Source organism: Bactrocera tryoni, chromosome 4 (genome assembly GCF_016617805.1).
Source record: "Bactrocera tryoni isolate S06 chromosome 4, CSIRO_BtryS06_freeze2, whole genome shotgun sequence".
Classification (NCBI taxonomy): Eukaryota; Metazoa; Arthropoda; class Insecta; order Diptera; family Tephritidae; genus Bactrocera; species Bactrocera tryoni.
The window spans coordinates 8559017-8575790 of record NC_052502.1 but is presented as its reverse complement, the minus strand read 5'-3'; the positions used below and the strand labels follow the sequence as shown (position 1 = coordinate 8575790).

General features: G+C 33.5%; 1 long non-coding RNA gene across 1 annotated transcript in view; it reads right to left on the bottom strand.

The window, feature by feature from the left end:
* Positions 1 to 3846, bottom strand: part of LOC120775345 — a 29589-nt gene extending 25743 nt beyond the window's left edge. Inside the window, exons 1-2 of the long non-coding RNA XR_005705320.1 lie at positions 3582 to 3846; positions 625 to 876 (exon numbers count right to left, since the gene is read on the bottom strand). This is a non-coding gene — a long non-coding RNA (uncharacterized LOC120775345). The remainder of the gene's footprint in view (positions 1 to 624; positions 877 to 3581) is intronic.
* Between the last annotated feature and the right edge of the window lie 12928 nt (positions 3847 to 16774).

The following is a 16774-nucleotide window of genomic DNA, read 5'->3' as shown; positions in this document are numbered from 1 at the left end:
CAATACTAGCGAAATATTTGTTAAAAATCTTCGTTAAATATATTATTAACTCGTTTCGGTTATGTGTGTTTAATTACGTCGACGAGAATAATGTAAATATCTGATTAACACGATTGCAAATGAGTTCACCTGTAAAAATTAAGTGGTGGTTTTAACCTTTAAGTAAAGCTGCTCGAGGATTCATGCATTTTATTGCACAATGAATAATTCTACATTTGCTGACGAAAGCTCGGACGATTGAAAAGTGTTTAATAGCGTTTTGTGCCGTTTTTCGTGTTTTATATAGAGAGCGATCTCCAGTAGAAGGAGCTAATCAGAGTCTTTTACTTGAAAATATAAATATTTAGAAATAAACAATTCACAATAATTATCTTTAGAGAGTTAGCTAGGTATTTTTACAGTTCGGATTTCTAGCTTAATTATGATAATACAATTTTTTAATGTAGAGCCTAGTTTATAAATAAAAATAGATATAAAAAATATTCATTTTGATATAAAAAGTAATTGTTTGCTATACAAAATTATGTGGTAAGGGGGGTAGTTACCACATAATTTTGTTACTATATTAACTTTTTATATCAAAATGAATATTTTTTATATCGAAAATAGATATATTTGACTTACACAGATTCGTAAATAAATGCAGCAGTTTTTTATTCGAGAAAAATTGCAGTCCAATTGATTTTTATTCACATTTACACTGTTTTAATACTTTTTTTTTATTTGTTGCTATTTAATTGCACTGAATTTTTTTATTTCATTTGTATTATGTTGATTTTATTATAATTTTTATACGATATTTCTATGAAGTTAACGATATTTACGTTGCTAATGACGTTTATACGGCTAAAGCGTTGCCAGGTGATTTAATGTGTACTAAAATTTATAAGGAATAAAAAATTATGCGTCAATTAATTTTTTTTACTAAGAATTCAAGGAAAGTAGTATGGTTTTTAGAAAAAATATATTATTGTATTTTACGATAAACGGCGTAAAGAATAATTTTTCATTTAAAGTATTAGGAGAAACAAATTTGGTTTCAACTTAATTTTTTACGAAAAAAATATTATTTAAGATATCTCAAAAAAATATTATTTTATTTTTTTTTATATTTTTATAGAAGTTTAAGAGAAAAGGACGTAAAAATATTTTGGACACATAAACTTTTTATAAAAAATTATTTTTAATTTAAATTTTTTTTTTTTTATTTTGTTTTAATTTAAACTTTTATGAAAAAATTTAATTTTTAGTGTAAATATATACTATTTTTTACAAAATTTTTAATTAGGTTTAACTTAAATTTTGATGAAAAAAAGATAACTTTTTATTTAAATTTTAATGCATTTTTTATTTTGATTTAATTTAAATTTTTATAAACTTTTATGAAAAAATACTATTTTTTAATTTAAATTGTTACGAAATATTGTATTTTGTTATAACTTAAAGTTTTTTATGATAGTTTAAGAGAAAAGGGCGTAGGAATATTTTTTTATTTAAAGTTTTAAATGTTATGGCACAATACTTCATTTTCATTTTATTTTTTTTAATTTGAGTATAAGAAAAATTTATTTATTTATTTTCATTCAATTTTGTATGCCTAAATATTATTACACAATATTTTAAGGTTTTCTTCATTTATAAATATTGTTATGAAATATTTTTAAGCACAACTAATGAATCAAAGTCAATATTTTTGCACATATTTCATTCATAAATTCATTTCGCTTGAAACGACGCAAATTTTCCGGCGACTTCGCGTTGCAATTTCAATATAATTTTCCACAACTCAAAACTGCTTCAATATTTGTGGTTTTTCTTAAGCATGTCTTCAACGCGTTTTCGGCGTTACAAACATTATCACTCAGTGTTGTTGTTGTTTCTTTAATTCGCTTGCAGCTTTGTGTATATCACTTTATTTTCTTTTGATTATTTTGCTTCAATTTTTCCAAACAACTTGTCGCACAACGTCAGATATTTAAAAATAGCATTTAAAAACATAAAAAATGAATACCCATTCGGTATACAAACCGAAAAATAATGGCAGCAAAATGCAAAATGCGCAAAACAAAAATTACAAAAATAACAACGAACCCAAAGAACTTTAAAAGCGAACAAATGCGCGAGTGTTGAGAAATTTTACGGAATTTATATACATACATACATACATATGTGTGTGAGGATGTGTTTTTGTTTGTATTACAAATATTTTTATGTTTTTTTACATTTAAACGTGCTTGCGAAATTAAAAAAAGTAAGAAAAAGAAAGCATAAAAGCATTATAATTACAAAAAATAGCACCGCATTGGTGGATAAACAAAGCATTTGTAAATTTTTCGCCGATCGGGATGAGTAATCAAAAAAATAAGCACAGATAAGCGCAGATAAACAAATGAACGAAGGTAAAAAGATAAAAAAGTTAAAAAAAGTTAAAAAACGTGAAAAATTGGAATATTTTGCAGTTGTGAGTTTAATAAAAGTAATAATTAATTAAACAAATTAAGGCATATGTTTCGAAAATTGAAAATATAACGCATCTCAACCCTGCAAAAAAGCACTAAATTAACCGTTTTTTGGAAAGAGTGATTTTCAGTAAAAAAAATTACGATTCAAAGCACTTTAGCAGTCAAATAAATATTTTTAGAGTGGTTCAAATTTATTATTAATGAAATCAAAGACACAAAGTGTAGAAAATTTTGTTTCGTATAACGTCTCAAAAACATATTGTCTTTAAAATTTGTTTCGAAAAATTTTAGTTTTATTTTTCAAAAAAAAATTTAATTAGTTCTAAACTAAATATAAGTAAAAATTTTATTTTATTTTTTTAATTTGTTTCGAAAAATTTTAGTTTTATTTTTCAAAAAGAAAATTTTATTTTATTTTCCAACAAAATATTATTTTAATACTTTCAAAAACTTTGTTTTCCAACAAGAAACAACAACAACCATCGCAAATATTTATTTTTCTACAACACTACAGCTTAAGAAAATATGTTCTTTTTAATAAGTTTAAAAAAAATTATTTTCCAGAACAAATTTCTTTATTTTCCAAAACTTTTTTTTTTAATATTTATTAAAACTTTATTTTTTTAACGCACAACACAATGTTTACTATTTCGAAAATTAAAAAAATTTTGTTTCTCTAAATTTTTTTGGAAAAAAATGTAGTTTTATTAAAAAAAATTAATTAAATATTTTTTTTTAATTTTCAAACAAAATATTTTTTTATACTTTCACAAACTTTGTTTTCCAACAAGCAACAACAACAAGCATCGAAAATATTTATTTTTCAACAACACTCCAGCTTAAAAACAAAATATGTTTTAAAAATTTATTTTCCAAAAAAATAATTTTTTCAAAAACTTTATTTTTCAGCGAACAACATAACGTGCAATATTTTGAAAATTAAAAAATATGTTCTTAATTTTTTTTTTGGAAAAATTTTAGTTTTACTATTAAAAAAAAATATGTTTAAAAATAAGTTTTTAAAATTTTTATTTTGAAAGAAAAATTTGTTGTTTTAAACTTTCACAAACTTTATTTTTTAACGCTCAACACAACGTACATTATTTCGAAAATATTTACTTTTCAACAACAGTTCAGCTTTGTAAGAAGCACTGACACCACACACCACTATACTCCACTTGTTTTACGGTTGTTTGTAGAACTCGAACTCAAACTCGAAGCCAAACTCAAAACTGTCAAATAAATTGTGTATGAGATGTGGAAAGACCGCTGAACGTATGTATATTTTTTAACTGAATTTCGGGGGATCCGCACTGCAATGCTGCTCGCGATTGAATAATTGCGAATTGTATTTGCGACCAATATTAAATATGCGAAATGCGAAAAACGAGCGGAGCGGAGCAATGCAGAGTGGAGCAGCGTCGTGTAGCGTCAACATTGACTGGCTAACTGGCAGACAGACGGGCCGCACAGCGGACAGAACAGGCCCCACAGCGACGATGACGACGACCGAGACGATTATAATGGTGATGATGATGACGATGATGATGTTGGAGGCGCAACGTAACACGACGATGGCAACCAAATGCGAATACGGAATACGAGTACGAAATATGCATACCTCTATACATACATACATACATACATATGAAATTTGTAAGAGTTTGAATTTTCGGTTTTTGAGTTTCGAGTTGGACTTCCCCAAAAAGTGACTCTTAACTGTGTACTCCCGCATGTAAAAAAGAAACAAACACCAAAAAAACTTAGGCGACGATTTGGAATATATGTGTGTGTTAAAACAACAAAACAGTGTTAAAACGAATTACACAAGCGGCCGAAATTTGGGAGACAGGAGAGCGAGTAAAATTTTGTTAACAACATTTTTTTCAATATTCTCGAAAATACTGTGTTTTTAAGGCCAGAAATAAACAGAACTAATAATTTATCTAAATTGCCGAATTGTGTCTGCCAAAAAGGTTAATTACACACATACATATGTACATACATACATAATTATAACCTTTGTGGCCAGTTGTCTGGCCGACACTTGCCGGCACTTTCAACGCTCTTCTTCAGACTTTTTGCTTTTAGAATTGCACACTGCTCTCTGCGCTCTCTTGATCAATGCCTGCTTCATACTCTTCATTTCAACGAAAATTTGTGCTGCCGAAACAAACTGAGCAACGCTGCGCAAATAAAAGTAACAACAGCGACTCTCACCGGCAACAGTTGCTATCAGAACAATGAAGTTGTTCTCCATAGGGGCTATGAATGGGCAGTAATTAATTACTCTCTCAGATTTAATGCGAACCAGCACAAAAACAAGTGAATTTTAATTACAAAATCTGAGTGTGAAGAACAGTTTTTATATTTATAGAAATTTCATTCTCATAAGGGAGATTTTATTTAGAAGCACTCAATGTTCTGAAACATTCTCAACTCGTCCTGAAATTTTTTTTGTTTCTTCAACTGTTCTGAACATTTTTTTCTGTTTCTGTAACGCCATTAACGGCGTTTAAAGTAACAGTCCTAGGTTAAATATAGCGCTTCCGAGTGTTAGGTCCGGTTTAGGTTTGTTGTTCAAAAACGATGCTACTTTGCACCAAACATTACAGTTTGTGTTAAAATTTCTGCTGAAGTGCCAATCCTTGACTAGATATAAGTCCTCGTGGACCTCATTTACATAGTCGGCTCTACATATTTATCATCTTAGAATTTAATCATTTTCGATTAAGCTGAGGTGTTGTAGAATTAAAACGGAAACCAAGTAGGTAACAATAACTTCTTCAAAGTGCAGCTTCTTTCAGGGCAGTAAGCATTCACTTCGGGTTGTGAGGTTAATGATAATTAAGCAGTGGAGGACCTAGCATCAAACTACTACCACATTAGTCTTCTCTGTGCTTCTGCTCGGAATTGTTGGAATTTTTAAAGCCGATGAGCTTGCAAGAAATGGAAGGCTTACTGAAATCGCTACAGAATGGGAACGAACTAGTCTTCCCCTGTCTTTGGGAGTTCTGCGGTTTAATCTATGTGTCTCACAGGAGCTCAGCGTGGAACTTAAGAGGACTATTGAACTATTTACTCTTAGCAAGGCCCACATCATCGCAACGATAGGTATTCAAACTAGCTACAACCTTTCAAATTTGCAGGGCGAAAGATTAAGTGGAAACATTAGACATTTTCTCCTTTACTATCTGCTTTTGCCATATTAATGTTGAAGCAGACAGCCGAGGATCACTCCTAGCTGTCTGAATGAATTTATGTCAGGCTCAAGGTGCTATGCTATACCTAGGAGTTCTGTATCTATTTATGATGGGAACGCATATGAAAAAAGTATGTATCCGTGTGGCATTATTCGTGGCTTGACAAATATCAACCTGTTTACCTAACCGAAGCTATTAAAAATATAATTAAGGCCATTTCAAAAACATTTAATGTTTTGAATTTTTAGGCACGCATGGAAAGTATAATTCTTCAAAAGTAACTTTAGGCTTTCATATGTGACTCCAAACCCAAAGCATAAAGGAAGATTAAGTCACGAACAATCATTTTCTTCAGAAATTATAACAGAGCCTTCAGATCTACTAATTACTAGCAGTTCATTTAGCAATAAATATTAAAATTTTTGAAAATCGAACATTTCAAATATAAGAAAGCTATAAGCCAAACAAAAAGATTTGCCTTCAGAACCTCTTCTTCTCTTGTTAGGATAAACTAGCCGAGATACTACATCGGGACATGTCATAGCTGAGTTCTGAGCAGCAGTTGAGGCAATTTCGCGGTGAGTGAGAGTTTTTGAAGAGCGTCAAAATGCGAGCTAGCGAGTCTCCCGAGCGCCTCTTGCAAATAAGAGCGAAATTTAATGTTTTTATGTAAATATGTATCAACATGTGAGTACGTTTGTAATAAAAAAAAATACTGATACGGTTTTATATACTGAAATTGTAATAGTCACATATTTACCAAGCGACTGTATGTGTTTGGGTGTGTGTGTTGCGTGTCTATGTGTAGCGAAACGAAAATGAAAATAGGGAGCACAGCGTTTTACTTTATCTTTACTTTCTTAGAGAGCCTACATTAGTACGAATGTATATATGTATGTATGTAAATATGTGAGCATATGAGTGTGTATGCGTGTGTGTTTGAATATTTATAACTGTATTCGTTTGTTTGCTATCTTGTGTATGCGTTTAAGGTTGTCTGCCTTTCGAAAAGTCAGCGTTGACTGTGTGTGTAAGTGTGTTCGTGTATACATACATATGGATATGTGTGTGATTGTGTGTGTTTTGTTATTCTTTATTTTTCACTTTTATCTTAAATTGTTTGCATTTAATATTTTTAATTAAAAATATTTTTTTTTGGAAATTTTATTTTTATTGAATTTGTGTTTTTTTGCAATTATGAGCCCAAAAAATTATATTAAAATGTTTTACGATTTATAAATTATATAAAACGTTTAAACTCATGTACATTTTTGAGAAATAAAAATTTAAAAAAAATTTAATTTTCATTTAATTAAATTTTTAACGAAAATCTGTCGAAAAATAATAAAAAATTTGGAAAATTCATTTCAATTTCTTTTTTTCAATTTTTTTTTCAATTTTTTTAGGGTTAGCTAGATGCGCGAGTTGCTCGCTTTTTCGTTGTTGCTATATGGCTTGCTTATCGTATAAGTGTTTTTATGTTTGTTTGTATGTGCATATGTATGTCAGATTTTACGAAGTGATTAAATACAAAAAATTTTCACCCAAACATACCTTGACATGTGTATAAAAAATACTTTAAATACACGTGTGACTTAACATAATGTTAAAAAATAAATTAAAATTTTTTTGTAATTTTGAAAAAAATAATTTTCAATACAAAAATGTATTTATTGTTTTTTTTTTATTTTGAAAAAAAAAAAAAAATTGCAATACGAAAATGTATTTACTTTTTTTAATTAAAAAAAAAAAAATATTTTTTTTTGTAATTTTGCAGAAATTGTTGTTCAATTAAAAATTAAATTATATTTTGTTTTCGTTATTTTGAAGAAATTAATTTTCGTTTTGACTTGTTAAATTTTCACACATGGCAAGTTTCGAAATTTTTTTTCCACATATGGCACCCGCACTTTATATAAACATTTATATGCATATACATATGCATGTATTTGGGTATATAATACAAAAACAAAAATTTAAATAATTTTCGAAGTCCGTCTTTATTGACGTTTGACACTTGGCAAGCGCTCAAGTCACAGTTAAACCAACAACGGAGCGACTCGATTTAAAAACGGCGCCACGCGTACGCACATACCGGTTAACTAACTAATTAAACTAACAAATTTATTTAGCTCTAGGCAAATTAATCACATTATACTCGTCGTAATCTTGTTGTTGTTGTCTGTGTGGCCGCCGCTCACGTTCACACATCACATCCGCAGTGTTTGGCGTTGGCGTCTACGAAGTCTGTCCTCTATTTTTTTTTTTTTTTTTTGCTTTTTTCGTTTTCGTTGCTGCTGTGTCGTGGTCACACGCTCAATCAATCAACAATCAACAATTTATTCACACGGCTCTAGAGTGGACGCGGCCAAACGCGTTCGCAGGCGAATCGAAACTGAAAACGAAATTTTTAAAATAACTTCAAATGTACGAAAAAACGCAATACATATGTACAAATGCACATATGTATCGTTGTATATGCGCGCGAGCCGTGAATGAGCCTACAGATATGCCACACAGTTGTATTGCCATGCATGGGAGTGCGAATGAATGTGTGTGTGTGTGTGTGTGCAACGGAAATGCGTGAGTTGGCGTGAGCATGGCGGAGAATGCAACGCTCCTACAGGTCGAAGGTGCATAGACGCTGAGTGCGTTTAAGCGCTCTCTTACCAAAACGCTGAGCGCCGCAGAGTGCATTGAGAGCGTGAAGTAAAATATTGTTTTATTTTGAATTTATATTTTTACTCTGTTTATACACATATGTATATATACGTATGTGTGTGTGTATGAAAAGCGCTAATGCAGTTGTGTGTGCAGGTAGCAGTGTGCCAACTAACAGAAAAAAGTCATTAAAACAAAACATAAATAAAGAAGAGCACTGAAGAAGTCAAACAAAAATATCCAAAAAGTAAATATTGCATGCATGTCTGTTTGTATGTATGCATGTGTGTGTGCACATGACTGTATATGCGGGTAGATACAAGCTGTAGCGCATTATGACAGTTCATTGTACACACGGGTATCTCGTAGAGCCAGGGAAAATGAGCATATGCAGCGTTCAACGGCGCATTTGCACACAAATTATTAACTAAATGTTGATTGATTTTGAATCAAGAACATTGTTTAATTGTAATTTTTAATTTTATATATAAATACCACACATTTGATATCCTCTCCAGCCTTACTTTTGCCCAAATAAAATAAGCATATATGTAACTACATACATTATAAGTAACATATTTCAAAACTAATGATAATATTCCATATGTATAAAACTACATACTATGCGCTCTCGGTTTTACGCTCTCTCTCTCTTTCCTTATTCTCCCATTTATATACAACTTATTTGTTTATCAAAATTGTTTCTCTGCTGAATTGTTTATTCGAAATATACATTAAATTATGCTCTTTGCAGCAGAAATTAATTCTCTCGCTCTCTCTCTCTCTCTCTCTCTTTCTCTAGGCGCTGATAAGAACCGCACGAAGCATTTATGTACGTGCATTGTCTTGTTATCGCTGGCTCCACTGTATCCTATGGTTCCTTTCAATACAATTATACGAATCTCAGTTACATCTTTAATCCGCTATTAGCTTCTCCATTTCTACTTGTCTTATGTAGTCCTGTTGCCATGTCCGTTTGTACGAGGATGATTTTTAAATGTTTTTAAAATAAGTTATTCATATTTAAATAAATGATCAGCGTGTAGAACAGAGTCGATTTAGCTATGTCCGTCTGTTCATCTGTATATTTGTGAACTAAACGCTCACTTACTTTTCCTCCCAAGAAACTGCTCATTTCTCGAAAATGCCGATATCGGACCCTTATAGAATATAGCTGCCATACACACTGGCTGAACAAAATTAAAATTAAAGCTTTCTAATTTGGCAAATTATCTTTACGAAAATTAGCATTGATTATTGGCCAATACACCGTACATTATGATCCACACGTCAACAAAAAAGGGAAGGAATTGGTGCTTGAGGATCGACGACTAATAGTCAGAGATCTTACTGGGGTCGTTGGAATATCGGAAGGGTAAGTGAAACAATTTTTGAAAGATCATTTGGACTTTAGAAAAGTGAAAGCACGATTGGTTCCACAATCATTCAATTTTTTTGAAGAATGACGTCGCGTTAACGTCTGTGAAACAATACTTTCCGACGACCAGGATGTCATGAAACTTTGTATTACGGGCGATGAGTCTTGCATCTATGCTTACGACCCGGAAACAGACGATCGATAGGTCAAATATAGTGCGAAAGATGAGCTGAAGCCAAAAAAAAAACACGTCAAAGCAGGTCAAAACTCAAGGTTATGTTGACAAGTATGGTGCACAGCGATCTTCGTCCGACCAGCCAAACTGTCAACAGAGAACACTAAATAAGTAATATGTGTCATTTGCATGAAGCTATTTGTAAAAAAGAGGTCGGAATTATGGGCCGACAACTCTTGATTTTTGCACCACGATAACGCACCATCACATACTGCATTGATTCTTCGTGAGTTTTTCACCAAATGTTCAACCACTATCGTGCCGCGACCACTGCCTTTGCCTGATTTAGCTCGGTGTGACTTTTGGCTTTTCAACAAGCCCAAACGAACGCTCCGGAGGAGTTTTGAGTCAATTGAAAACATTAACCGTAAATCGCTACGCGCATTGAAGGCTATTCCGGAAATTTACTCTAACAACAGTTTCGAGGATGGGAAAAAGCGTTGGCACATGTGTATTGGGGTCAAGGGGGATTACTTTGAGGGGGACGACACAGATTTGAAAGAATAAACTAAGTATTTTAGAATTATGTCTTACTATTTTTTGCTCATAGTAGTATGGAAGCAGAGCTTAATCAGAGCATTAGAAGTTTCGATTTCTCGCGAAAGGGTTATTTTGAAAATTCTTTAGTTATGGTATTAGAATCGAACAACTGAAACGAAGTCATGAGGCGTAACAAAATTTCGTCACACACTCCTTAAGTAAAAAGAGAGCTTAGTAAAAGCTGAACCAATTTAAATATACAATATCATTGTTGAGCCCAATACTGGACGCCTAAAAACAGAAAGAAGCAGAATAAAAAAGTCAGAATTTTTAAAACTGTTGAGCATTTCAAGTTAAAAAAATGTATAAAATAAACAAACACTGCAATAAAAGTACCAAAGTAAGATACATTTGAACAATTACAACTGAAAAAAATTTTTGAGAAGGGTTGCCACTTGCTTACAGTACTAAAAATAATAAAATTTATGTGATAAACGCGTCAATATAGCATTATATTAAAGTGGGTTAGATCATTCTAAAGTTGAAAATTTTTTTAAAGAGTTGCCACCTGTTCAAAACAGCATAAAAAATATTAAAGCAATTGTAATATTTGGAAATCAAAATAAAAAGTTGCAATAACGACTTTTGTCAGAGAGTTGCCACCTGTTCAAAAATACATAAAAAAATTTTTAAAAATTAAAAATATCATATGCATAATCGTTATATTGTATAAATACATAGAATAACAATATCTTTTAATCACTTAATATTTTAATTGAAAAATAATTTTCCCAAAATAAAAAATCCAGTTATAAATGAAATCAAAATTCATAATAATTCATATATATTTTTTACAAATACACTACATATGTACATACTTTTAATTTACAAATATCAATAATCACTTGTATAGATATGATGACAGCGTGTATTGTAATCTTGAAAAATCTTGTTGGCTTCACTGTGCGTTCCTTCCCAAGTTTGCATTTTTATTTGACCCTCTTTCGTCAAAGGTCCCCGGTAGTGTAAACAAAACAGTTTGTGCTGAACTACAGGAGAATCCTCAAGAAAATAGAAATCATCATTAGGGTCCTGCTGGTGGCCAAGCGGAATAGCGATAGTCAAAGCGATGGCGCAGCAAAATGTCAAAAGCAATGGAAATTTATTGCACATTCTTTGTCAAATAATTGGTTGGCTTTGCGTCAAGACTATTTCCACTGCTTCTATTATTTTGTACTGTTTTAAAAATGTCATATTATTTAGGAATTTGGCCTATCAATGTTTATGAAAAATATTTTGTTTATTATTTTTTAATGCGCATTTTTTGCCTCTCTAATCGCTGAATGACGTTTTTTTTTTATTAATTTCACAAATTTTTGCTAGATAATAATAAAGTCGTTGCATGTATATATGTTTACAGTGGATTCACAGAAATTGAAGAATTTCTTCTATATTCCTATTCCTTATCCATTAATGTCTACTATTAGGTTTAATCAAATTTATTTGTGCTTTACATTTAATTTTATTTAATTAAAGGAAAGTCAATAATATATTTTATTGCAAAACAATATTTTTCCATAAAATGTGTCTCCAATAAAAAAAAAAATCGGAACTAGAAGACATCAGGACCATAGAGCGGAACAGCTTGGTGGCAGATCCGTACTATATGGTCGATTTATAAGAATCTTCCGAAAAAGCTCTCGGACCTTTTGTTGAGTCATCGATGAGTTTGGCCTGCCGTTCACCTGATGGAACTCTGGGCGATTGCGATCATAGTGAGCAACAGCTTGGTGCCAGATCCGATGCGCTTGGAAGATCCCTTGACCCCATGAAATACAATTCCTCTCCCCTTGACCAAAGTTCGCCACTTCTAGGCGATTGATAGCTTCTGTCGATGCAACTGCTAACAGTCTAGGTCTGAATTAAGAGTTTGGACGGTGGGAAAGCAGCTCATAGTTGATGATTCCCTGCTAGGTCCTTCAAACACAGCAAAATATCGTCCCTTTACCATAGTTTTCTCCGGCGCACCGCGTTTGGACGACGACCGCCTTCGCTTGTCAGGAGTGACCCATTTTTCATCACCACCCTGCCTTTGAAATGGATCGATTCTGGCGGGATTCAGCAGCAATTCACAGCTGAAAATTTGGTCCATGAGGTGCCTTTGCGTTAATTTGTGTTTTACACAAACTTCGAGCTTTTGTTTTGTATCCAAAAAAAGTGAGCTGTATCCTTGATATTGAAATTACAAGAACGGAATTTACGAATTCGAAATTGCGAGGGAATGACTCCCACGATATCAGGACAATAATCAATTTTTATATATAATATGCCTTGCTTCCGTTTTCGAGCGAAAAAACTGATGTCCATCTTCAACAATACTGAGTCAAGTAATCACAAAACAGTCTGAGAAGTTTTTTCAATACGAAATCGTAACTTTCTAACGCCACCCAAATCACGATCCCTCTTATATGAGTTAGATTACTAAAGCCTTCGTTTGGTAAAATAATGTCTTTCAATAACTAATTCAAGTCATATATTTAAAAAGGCTGCCACCCGAAAATGTAGTCGAATTCCCATTTGCGTTAATCCATATTTAATATTCTTCGATGGAAATTCTCGAATATTAGCCATTTGCTGGAAATAATAAATCAGACTCGCGTGGTAGGTTACCAGAAGTGGAGAAGAATTCAGGAAACCTCAGCAGTGATCGCTTAAGTATCTTTCTGCATAAATCTTTCCTTATAAGTTTTACAACAACAATAATGGCATCTACTATTTCTATTCAAATGATGTGGTATAACAATCGTTCAACTCGATTTACTGTCGGGTATATGGCATATCGTCTTAATTTTCTATTATTATTTGTTTCGATATTAGTATGAAAGAATGTGTTTGAATGTATTTGTATATATTTCATTTCATTCAAGGTTAATCAAAACTTCAGACAACAAATAAACCACAACTGAACGTCCAGAATATACTTGCCTACATCCATGCATATGTAAGTATGTACAGTAGGTTTGGGTGCACTTGCGTATGTATATAAATTATATAAGTATGCTATGTGCGTATGCAAGTGTTCGAAAAAGGTGAATAAGTATGCAGACAAGGCCTGGACATTTGTTGATTTGTTCGTCAACAATTGAAAGATGATATAAAATTCACTATCAAATTTGTTAAAAAATAAATACGTCAGTGCATACAGATGTATATGTATGTGCATACATATATGTATAAATAAAAATATACATGTTAGTGTTATGAATTCAATTGAGCCGACATTGACATTGGAAAGCGTCCGAACTGAAATATTCTTTGACAAGTGAGAAGTGTCAGTTATTTTGAATGAACTTGAAATTGATTTTGTTATGAAAGTATTATAATTAATATGTTAGGGTGTTACTCACAAAATATAATGAAGTTTTATAGTCAATAAAATTATAAAGGACGCTGAAATAAAATAGTTGACATTCGCTCAGGAAAGCCAATTGTCAAAAATATTTATAAATTAATAGAAATCGTCGAGTCCGAGTCCTAAACATAGCAAAAAAGAAACTTTTAAATAAGGCTTTTCCAGCCACGATGTATGGGTGACACTCTAGTTAAGGCAAAAAAATCTCATGGACCGAATTCTCATTTACGAAACGCTTCTGAATTGCAACCAAATCAATCGTTTTCTGAAGCGAATAGTTATTAGTGATGGAAAGTGGGTCGCTCGCGGTGAGCCGTAAGCCACAAATGATGGCCAGGTGGGATTGGCAGGGAATCATCTAATATGGGATGCTACCCTACCGCCAAGCTCTTTGATCGGACTCTTAATTAAACCTTCTTAAGAAATAAATCGTTCAGAATCGGCGAGATTTTCCTGATTGGAGTACTCACTGATCACAGTCTGGTGGCGGAACACGTCTGCAGAATAGGACTGACAGATATAGAAGACTGCAGGAAAAATTAAAAGCAAGGCACCAGAGAAACAATGAGTAATCTCTATGCATTTGACATTTGATGTCCGAACTCTCTGATACACCGAAAGAGAACATGTTATTGAGATCACAGATTCTGTGAAATTCACGTTAAGCACACGCATCCTAAAGTATGACACCTGAAATAGCAAAGGACTAAAGTATAGCCATTTAGCATACTAGACTAACCTTAATATACACTGTTCAGCGTATAGGTTAGGTTAGATTAGAGGACTGATCTAGAGAGACTGATCTAGAGAGACGGGGACTGCTATATGTAGTCCTTTGTGAAGCCATTGAACTCCTTTGTTCGAACGTATAAATTAGTAAAACGCTTAGTTACCAATACAAATTTGCACAGAATTTCCATCCATTCCCACCAATATGGTTGGATGTCTGAAGATATGTGCTCACAAGTGTTTAGGTCTTGACCTCCCAAACGCGAAACAACCAAGAAGGAAGTGTTGAGTTTTTTCGACCTAATATTTCATTCCCAGCCTTACAGAATGAACGCCAATAGTGCAATGGCCTGTTAAAAGGTCCACAACTAGGGAGAGACTAGCCTTATGCTGGCCAAGCTTCCGCGGGACCAAGCTATCTAGTAGTAGAACACAAGATTATACGGGGCCACCGATTCGCTCCCATTCTACCGATATTGGTTTCAGGTCCCTTTATTTACTTGATCAACATCTTAACAATTTCCTTCGATTCCACTGTGGCCTCGCACCCATACCAGTTTTAACACAAAGGCACTCGATACTATTGATAACGAGTTTAGGCACTCCTTAACCAACCTTGAACGCACTGTTAATGAATTCAAGGCTAGTATCACCGCCTTGCTATCTGAGTGAATAGTCACTTCTCTGAAGGAGGCTGCAATCCGAAGCAGTAAATCTACTGCTATCTTATTGGCTGCAACCTCGGCTTGGAAAACGCTAAAATAGTCAGGAAGTCTGAAGTTGCGATTGACAGAGAGCGCCTGACAGTAAACCCCTCCACCAACCTTCCCCCAAGCTTTGCCCATCCGTAAAGAAACTCACTGCGCCTCTGCTCCTTCGCCAGACTTCGGTTTGGCGACTCCATGATCCAAGTGATACGGTATGAAGTTAAAGTGTGTGAAGATTTCCGACTACTCAGACACGTGCTCCTTTAGGAACCCAGTTTCTCTGAGTCAGATAGCAACTTTCGCAGCCATGCATCTTCCGACGATGTCCAAGGGTACTATGTGCAAGATGACGTTAAGTGTCATGGTTGAAGTGGGCCTTAGTGCAACACACATGCTGATGAGCGCCGCCCGTTGAGCGCTCTCAAGTTTCTTTGCAAGTGTGGTCTTTTAAGTCTTTTTCATAGACCTCCACAACATAAAGACTCCATAGAATATAATGGGCTTGACTATGGTATAGTAGAGCCAGAGGACCACTATCGGTGAGAGACGCCACCTTCTGCCAATGGCTCCTCTGCAGCAGTAAAAGGCTATCGACGTCTTTTACTCTCTCTTCGTGTTCAGCGTATAAGTATTTACAGAATTATTACAACTATTGTCCTGATTTGATAAATTCCTCTTTATTTCTAATAAAATCCTACTCAATCTTTTCTAATCTAACTACTAATAAACTGAACACAACTGTTGCACGTACATATGTATGTATATATGTATGCCCGCCCATGTCTATGTAGAGCGTATAACGAGTGCTTTTCCCCGAAGAAACCGAATCTCGCCCAGACAACCAGTGTAGGTTTTGGTAGCAATCAAGCAAATACAAGGTGACAGAATAAATATGTTTCAAGGTCTCCGCCGTTGGTTGTTTTGTCTAATAATGCCCTTGATATCGCTTATTTTATTTTATTGCTATTATTGTTATACCCTGTTTGAAACTTTTTGTTTTTTTTCTTTGGTTTTTGATCGAAAATGTAGACACAAATATTATCTAACACGAGTGCATTTTGTTGTTGTATGCAAAGAAACCCACGGCTAGAGTGACAGGAAGAAAGGGAGCAGCATCCACAACAAACCACACATACACACACACACACACAAACAGACAAAAACAAACTTTTGGGTACAAATCGAGCAGCATATGAGGAGTAGAGCAGACCCGCGCGGCAGGGCAGGGAGGACATCTATCTGCACGAGCAGCCGCCGCAACAGACAGTACACGAACGCACACACACACAGTGATTAGTTGTTGTTGTTGTTGCACATAGAACGCTTCGTAGACAGTTGTGTAGACAGTATTGTGCTGTTGTATTATTCTGATTGCTTTCGCTTACTTGTTTCAGCAACCTTTTCAACCTATCCTATCTTTGTGGGGGGCTGGCAGCAACTTGTTCTTGTTGTTGTGCCGGCAAAACTTGTCTGCCAAACAAATAAAGGTGTACGCATTAAATCGAAA